This window comes from Carcharhinus amblyrhynchos, chromosome 2 (assembly GCF_965287045.1).
Source record: "Carcharhinus amblyrhynchos chromosome 2, sCarAmb.v2.hapA, whole genome shotgun sequence".
Classification (NCBI taxonomy): Eukaryota; Metazoa; Chordata; class Chondrichthyes; order Carcharhiniformes; family Carcharhinidae; genus Carcharhinus; species Carcharhinus amblyrhynchos.
The window spans coordinates 4,692,969-4,701,884 of NC_137325.1; positions in this window are offsets into that span (position 1 = coordinate 4,692,969).

Consider the following 8,916-nt stretch of genomic DNA (forward strand, 5'->3'; position numbering starts at 1 on the left):
TCAGGCCTAGACAGAAGTATTGCCATTGACATCAGAGTAACAGCAGATGGTAATCTTCCTGTAACTGCTTACATCCCAACATCCTCTGAATGGACCCCACAACGGCTGCACTGCTGCCTCACAGAAGCAGAGACCTGGGTTTGATTCCAGCCTTGGGTCACTGTCTGTGTGGAGTTTGCACATTCTCCCCGTGCCTGCGTGGATTTCCCCCAGGTGCTCCAGTTTCCTCCCACAGTCCAAAGATGTGCGGGTTAGGTGAATTGGCCTTGCTCAATTCCCCCTAGTGTCAGAGGGACAAACTAGGGTAAATACATGGGGTTATGGGGATGGGGCTTGGGTGGGATTATGGTTGGTGCAAGCTCGATGGGCTGAATGGCCTTCTTCTGCACTGTAGGGATTTGATGAATCTATAACCCCAGAGACTTCTTTACCACCATGTAAACATCCATAGACACATGCACAGGATGAAAGATATCAATATTATATCATTAGGCTGGACGGTGGTGATCAAGTGAGTAACCTCATGCCACCTGTACACAACCAGAAACCCTCCTGATTATTAACTTTGCATACAGTCTCTTATAGCTTTATTCATTCATACATAACGTCCTCTGTGAAAGATCTGATGCCAGCATCAATGTTTTCCCAGCCACCCTCTGCCATCTCTTTCACTTCTAGTTACCATCCTGTCCAGCATCTTACATACAGGTCCTGCCAAAGATTAGCAACCAAGATTTTACAAACACAAGAAGAGAGAAGAACATCAAACATTTATTTTGTGTAATTCATCAATACTAGTAAAACAATATCACTGTTTTATCAGCATAGAATCATAGAATCAATGCACGGAGACAAGCCTTTTAACCCAAACTGGTCCATGCTAACCAAAATGTCCATCTAAACTAACCTCATTTGCCTGCATTTGGCCCATATCCCTCTATAGTATCATAGAACCAAAATCAGCATTCTTCACCAATTCCATATATTATCTGAGCTTTGTATAGAATTATTAATCAACTGCAGGAACTGCACAGAGAGTTTCTTAATAAGAACATAAGAACATAAGAAATAGGAGCAGGAGTAGGCCATCTAGCCCTTCGAGCCTGCCCCGCCATTCAATAAGATCATGGCTGATCTGAAGTGGCTCAGTTCCACTTTCCCGCTTTCTCCCCATAACCCTTAATCCCCTTGCCTACCAAAAACCTATCTACCCGCTTCTTAAATATATTTAGCGAGGTAGCCTCCACCACTTCAAGAGGCAGAGAATTCCAGAGATTCACCACCCTTTGAGTGAAGAAGTTCCTCCTCAACTCCGTTCTAAACTGCCCCCCCCTTATCTTGAGGCTGTGCCCTCTAGTCCTGCTGTCCTTTCTGAGCGGGAAGAACCTCTCCACCTCTACCCTATCCATCCCTTTCATCATCTTAAATGTCTCAATAAGATCCCCCCTCATCCTTCTAAACTCTAATGAATACAAGCCCAGTTTATTCAGTCTCTCTTCATAGCTCAACCCCCTCAACTCCGGTATCAGCCTAGTGAAGCTCCTCTTCACTCCCTCCAAGGCCAAAATATCCTTGCGCAAGTGCAGTGACCAAAACTCCACACAGTACTCCAGTTGCGGCCTCACCAGTGCCCTGTACAGCTGCAGCAAGACCTCCCTACTTTTATATCCAATCCCCCTCGCTATGAAGGCCAGCATCCCATTTGCCTTCCTGACCACCTGCTGCACCTGTAGGCTGGGTTTTTGCGACTCATGCACAAGGACCCCGAGGTCCCTCTGCACCATAGCATGCTGCAGCTTTTCGCCCTATAAGTAGTAGTCCTTCCTACTATTATTCCTACCAAAGCGGATAACCTCATACTTGCCAACATTGTATTCCATCTGCCAGGTCCTCGCCCACTCGCTCAGCCTATCTAGATCCCTCTGCAGACTTTCCACACCCTCCGCACAATTTGCTTTTCCACTTATCTTTGTGTCATCAGCAAATTTCGACACCTTACACTCGGCTCCCTCCTCCAGATCATCTATATAAATGGTAAATAGCTGAGGCTCCAGCACTGATCCCTGGGGCACTCCACTAGTCACCAACCACCAATCTGAATAGCACCCATTGACCCCCACTCTCTGCCTCCTATTTGACAGCCAATCCTCTATCCACGCTAACACCCTACCCCCAAGTCCATGGCCCCTAACCTTCTATAACAACCTTTTGTGCGGCACCTTATCAAACGCCTTCTGAAAATTGAGAAACACCACATCCACCGGTTCCCCTCCATCCACCGCCCTAGACACATGCTCATAAAATTCCAATAAATTCATCAGACACAACTTCCCCTTAACGAATCCGTGCTGCGTCTGCTCTATCAAACAATTCTTCTCAAGATGCCTCGCTATTTCCTCTTTGATGACGGATTCAAGCATTTTTTCTACAACAGATGTTGCACTAATTATTAGTTATTAGCTTTTAACTTTAAATGCCTGGGTGCAACCATAAGAAATGTTTTATTAATTCATGGGATGTGTGTGTCACTTGCTAGGGCAGCATTTATTGCCCACTGCCGTCCCTGTGGTACACCTACAGTTCTGTTGGGAGGGAGTTCCAGGATTTTTACAGTGAAGGAAAGGCGATATATTTCCAAGTCAGGATGGTAAGTGGCTTGGAGAGGAACTTCCAGGTGGTGGTATTACCTTGTATCCGCTGCCCTTGTCCTTCTAGATTGGACCAATTTTTTTGTTTGGAAAGTGCTGCCTAAGGAACATTGGTGAGTTCCTGCATTGCATCTTGGGGTCCTCTGTTTGGTACATGTGAGACATGGGTGCCACTGGTTGGCCAGTATTTATCGCCCATCGCCCTTGAGAAGGTGGTGGTGAGCTGCCTTCATGAATCGCTGCAGTCCACGTGCTGTGGGTTGACGCACAATGTTGTTAAGGAGGGAGTTCCAGGATTTTTACCCAGCGAAGGAACAGCGATATATTTCCAAGTCAGGTCGGTGAGTGGCTTGGAGCGGAACTTGCAGGTGGTGGCGTTCCCCATGTATCTGTTGCCCTTGTCCTTCTAGATGGACGTAGTTGTGGGTTTGGAACATGCTGTCTAAAGATCTTTAGTGAATTGCTGCAGTGCATCTTGTAGGTAGTACACACTGCTTCTACTGAGCGTCGGTGGTGTAGGGATTGGATGTGGTGCCAATCAAGGGAGCTGCTTTGTCCTGGATGGTGTTGAGCTTCTTGAGTGTAGTTGGAGCTGCACCCATCGGCAAGTGGGGAGTGTTCTATCACACTCCTGACATGTGCCTTGTAGTTGGTGGATAGGTTGTGTGTTACTGGGTGTGTTGGTGGAGGGATTGGATATTTGTGGATGTGGTGCCAATCAAGTAAGGTGCTTCATTCTGGATGGTGTCAAACTTCTTGAGTGTTGTTGGAGTGTGTGAAATATTTAGTTAAATGTGGCATTTTTTAAAAAGTCCTCTGGATCTATTTCTCCTTGAGATAATCTCATGGAGCCAACTTTCAGTCAAGCCGGCGCCAACAGAATATTTTCATTTCCATAATTGTGTTTTAATTGCATTGTGAAGTGTGGAGGGGGTTGAAATCCCATGAGGTCAAGCGGCAGGTCAGCAGAACCATGAAAAGGCCCAATTCATTCAGACGCCACGACGACCTCCAGCCAGAGTTATAGCAGGAGATGAGAAGAACACACTTTGGAAATGCAGTACCTATCTGAATTCAGAACAACGCTCGCTGTGCATATTAAGCATTCACCAGTCCTGAGAAAGAAAAAATCTTTTGGGACCAGTTGCATCTGGCACATTAGAATGGTGCTTCTGCTCGCTCTGACTAAAATAATTTGGATGATTTGTAAAATGAACTTCCACATGAATTTCAAATAGGTAGAATCTGCCTGACACAGCCCCTGAGACGTTTCTGTTTCATAAAATAACATCTCAAGTGCGCAGTGGAAAGCTGAGGTTTCCAAAAAAAAAACGTTCTGCATGGACGTCTGTTACTTAAACTTCAGAAGCAACAGAAATCGCAGAATGGACAAGGATTAGGCTGAAAGATGGAAATCAGTGAGAGGAACTAATGTTCGGATACGAGGAATTAGTTAATAGAGTGGCCCGGGGATTAATCTTTAGACCACTACTGCTTCTAATTTATGTTAATGATTTAGCTTCAGAAGCACAAAACAAGCTTTACAAAAGCTGGGCAGGGGAGGGAATTGTTGAATCAGGGAGGCAGCCTGACAACTACAAAATGAGTTTGATAAAATATTTAAGTTGGGGCAATGCTCAGGTGAAATTGAACAAGGATCGGTCCACAGTCCAGCAAATCAATTAATATATTAAACATATCTCACTGTTCCATCTGACAACCTATATGAATGTAAGCACATAAAATTCTGCTGCCCATTCCCTAATGAGCAATAAGTCCATTTTGTGTATCACCCACCTCTGTGCTCACTGACTTACATTAGCTTTAACATTTTAAAGTTCTCATCCTTGTCTTCCAATTCCTCCATAGACTCACTTGCTTCCTCTTCTGTATCCTACGGGATCTCTGCGCTTCTCCAATTCTGGCCTGTTGCGCATTCCCATAGAATCCAATGGAATGTATAAGGAGGCCATTTTACCACTCAGTCTACATTGACTCTCTGAAAGAGCCAGGTCCACACCCCCGCTCTATCCCTGTAACTCCATGCATTTAGCATGGCCAATCCATCTAAACTGTACATCTTAGGACAGCAAGAGGAAATTTAGCATGGCCAATCCATCTACCCTACACATCTCTGGACACTAAGGCATAGCCAAAACCTAGGATGCACGTACAGCAGATAGTAAAGAAAGTGAATTGAATATTGGCACCTATAGCTAAAGATAAGGTGGTATTTTTGCAACTATACAAGGCATTGGTGAGGCCGCACCTGGAATATTGTGCACAATTTTGGCCCCCTTATTTGAGGAAAGACAGAATGATAGACTCATAGAATCCTACAGTGCAGAAGGAGGCCATTCATTCCATTACATCTGCACTGATCACAATCCGACCCAGCCCTACCCCTGTAACTCCATGCATTTAACATGGCCAATCCACCTAACCCACACATCTTTGGACTGTGGGAGGAAACCGGAGGAAATCCACGCAGACAAGGAAAATATGCAAAGTCCACACAGGCAGTGACCCAAGCCAGGAATCGAGCCTGGGTCCCTGGCGCTGTAAGGCAGCAGTGCTAACCATTGTGCCATCGTGCCAATCCTGTAGTGGCATTGGAGGCAGTTCAGAGGAGGTTCACTAAATTGATTCCAGAGTTGAGGGTTTGTCATATGAAGAGAGATTGAACAGTTTAGACCTATACTCTCCGGAATTAAGAAGAATGGGGGAGATCAAATTGAGGTGTACAAGATGATAAAAGGTATGGACAAAGTAGATGTGGAGCGGAGATTCCTTCTGTGGGGCATTCTAGGATGAGACGTCATAGTCTTGGAATAAGGGGTAGCAAATTGAAAACAGAGTTGAGGAGAAACTTTTCCCAAAGAATTGTGAATCTGTGGAATTCCTTGCCCCAAAGTGCGGTAGATGCTGGGATGAGTAAATTTAAGGAGGAGTTAGAGAGATTTTCAATTGATGATGGATTGAAGGGTTATGGGAAGAAGGAAGGAAAATGGAAATGAGAAGCATATCAGCCGTGATCGAATGGCGGAGTAGACTTGATGGGCTGAATGGCCTAATTATGCTCCGATATCTTCTGAACTTATGAACAATCCACCTAATCTACACATCTTTGAAGTGTGGGAGGAAACTGGAGCACTTGGAGGAAACCCACACAGACATGGGGAGAACCGTCAAACTCTATTGAGTCCCCCAAGGCCAGAATTGAACCTGGGTCCCTCCTAACAACTGTGCCAACATGCCGCCTAGATTTCAATCAATCCATTGCGTGTAGTACAGTCAGGACATCCCAAAGCTCTACAGCTCCTGAGCCACTTTTGAATTGCAGTCACTGCTGGAATTTGGGAAAAGCCACAGCCAACTTACACACAGCAAGCACTCAGAAAAAGTGATAATGACTCGATAAACTGTTATTTTAGTGATGTTGATTCAAGAATAAATATTGGCTGGGACACTGGGGATAAATCTTCTAATCTTCATCAATCTAATGCCACAAGATTTTGTACATGCATCTGGATGTACATAAAAGACCTTCCCAACTAGTTAAGATTCTATTTGGAGGTGGTTTTGTGGTCTTCACACCAAGGGAGAACTCAAGATCATATCATATCATGACAAGATGATCTCCTGGAATTGGCAGAACCAATGGGAGATAACATTCGATGCCAGGAAATGCAATGCATATTCCCGGCAAAAAAAAGATCCACCAACTGGGAGCTTTAAGTTTTGTAGAAACTCATCCATAACTGGGCTTTCATTTTAAAAATAATCTTTCCTGGGGATTCCATATTCTTTGGATAACATCCAAAGCAAAGAGAGTTCTGAGATCTCTGAAGAGGATTTTTTTGTATTGCAACACAAAACCAGAACCTTCGCTTACCAAGCTTTTGTTCGTCCATTCCTGGGGTGTATAAGTTGTGTGTGGGATCCTCTGTGAGATATACAAATCATACTGAAGTGATCCAAAGACACGCTGTACGATTCTGCATGAATCAATATGGGGAATAAATCAGCGTCACAGCCGAGATCAGTGGTTGGGATGGGAGGAGGGAGACAAATAAACTGATCATGTTTGAGAAAATATGGAATGGACCAATAGGAACTGTCAGGCAGAAATGAATATTTGGTGACCCTCTAGCAATGTCAAATCCTCCCCACCCCCTGGGAGTGCAAAGCTTCGTATAGCCCCTGGAGGAGAGGAACATGAACAGGCAGTGCCAAAATGGCAGGGCCAACAAATGGCAGGGGGCAGTGCCAGGGACAGACCCCAGTGGGAGACTCATGGGGGGGGTGGGGAAGGAGGTGGAATTTCATTTATATGTGGTGGTGGGTGGGAGTAGATGTGACAGACGAGGGTGGCAGCAATGGCTATTTGGAGCAGGGGGTGGGTGAGTGCCAGCAATGGCTGTGTGGGTGGGGAGCCAGGGGAAAGGGTCTGTGCTCGGGGAGGAAGGGGGGCAGGGGCGGTTTGCCAACTGCTGACTGCTGGTGTGGGGGGGTGGGGGGTGGGGGGGGGGGGTGGTGACAGGCAGTGGGGGTGGTGAACACCTGCTCCGATGGGGGGGTAGGGGGTGGGGGGGGGGACAAGAGGATGAGAGGTAAATGCCAGCTCTGATCACAGAGCTGGCATTTGTGTGTGTGTGTGTGTGTGTGTGTGTGTGTTATGGTGAGGGGGAGTGGGGGATGGTTGCGGGTTGGGGAAAGTCCCTGAGATCTCTGTGTTGTTGAGGGGTAGCGGCGGGGTGGGGGTCATTTTTCCCCTTTGATCGAGGCACCTTTTAAACATTGCATCCTGATCTTAATGCAGCCAGGCTGTGACGACGTGTTGATGTCCCTCGTTTCCACCCCCCCACCCCCCACATGACAATGTGAAACTCACCTACCTGTTTTTTTTTATGACAGAGTGTGGTATGAGGTGGAGAGAAAATCCATCTCTTTCTCTGGAGAGAAACACACCGCTTTTCTCGCTGGAACCAACACTCTGCCGTTCTTTTGGGAAGATTCTCACCATGATGTTGAAACTTTAACCTCAGTTAATTCACAAAGTCAACTCATTAAAAACAAAATGATGTAAATACACTATTCAGAATTTAAAATAGTTGAGAATTTGCTCAACATTCCATTTGATTTAGTTTGATTTGATTTATTATTGCCACATGTATTGGTACACAGTGAAACGTGTTGTTTCTTGCGCGCTATATAAGATTGTTCATAGAGAAGGAAAGGAGAGAGTGCCAAATGTAGCGTTACTAAGGTGTAGTGAAAGATCAACTTAACATGAGGTAGGTCCATTCAAAAGTCTGGTGGCAGCAGGGAAAAAGCTATTCTTGAACCGACTGGTACGTGACCTCAGACTTTTGTATCATTTTCTCAATGGAAGAAGGTGGAAAAAAGAATGTCCGGAGTGTGTGGGTCCTTAATTATGCTGGCTGCTTTTCCAAGGCAGTGGGAAGAGTAGACAGAGTCAGTGGATGGGAGGCTGGTTTGCATGATAGTATCTTGCTGTCTTGTCTCGCTGATTGATAATTACGTTGATTATATCTACTGAACTGTCAAATCTTCCGTCCACCAATATCTTTCAACTTCACCCAAAGCTATTTCAGCGATCTGGATGGAATATATTGAGTGTTGAACTGTATTTCTTACTGCTCCTTTTGTCATGATGTTGCACACAGAGACAAGAGTTACTCTCCCCTGCTCTTTGTGGGCCACGCGTGCTGTGGGATCAACTGCAGACTGAAGCCCTCATCACAAACTAAAGACAGAGTAAAGGGATTTTCCAGATCCTGGGCTTCCACATCATCATTGACCTTGTAAGGAATGAGTTCACCCCTCAGAAAGCTGCTTAGAAATGATAAGAATTGTGGGTCAGGGAGGCACGGTGTACTGGCATCCTTGCTCTTGATGTTCCACTGGACTCCCGCTACCAGTCTGATGAATGCCTGGTGGAACTCTTCACTAAGTTCGGGATTCTTGGATTTCTCTTTGACCATCTGTGAGAGATCCATGTCCCCGTTCTGGAGTTTGAGATTTTTTTAAGGAGAAAATTACACAGACGCAGGGCTTGACACAACAACCAACCTGTTGTGTATTAAAAAAACTCTCAGTGCCCTGATACAAAGAACTCCCAATTAGTTTGAATGACATTACATAACACTTAATTGGCTAGTCCAATTTAAATCCCTCCGCAATTTAACCTTGGCTTCCACTGATATACACAAAATCACCACAACTTATTAGAAAACAGCTACTT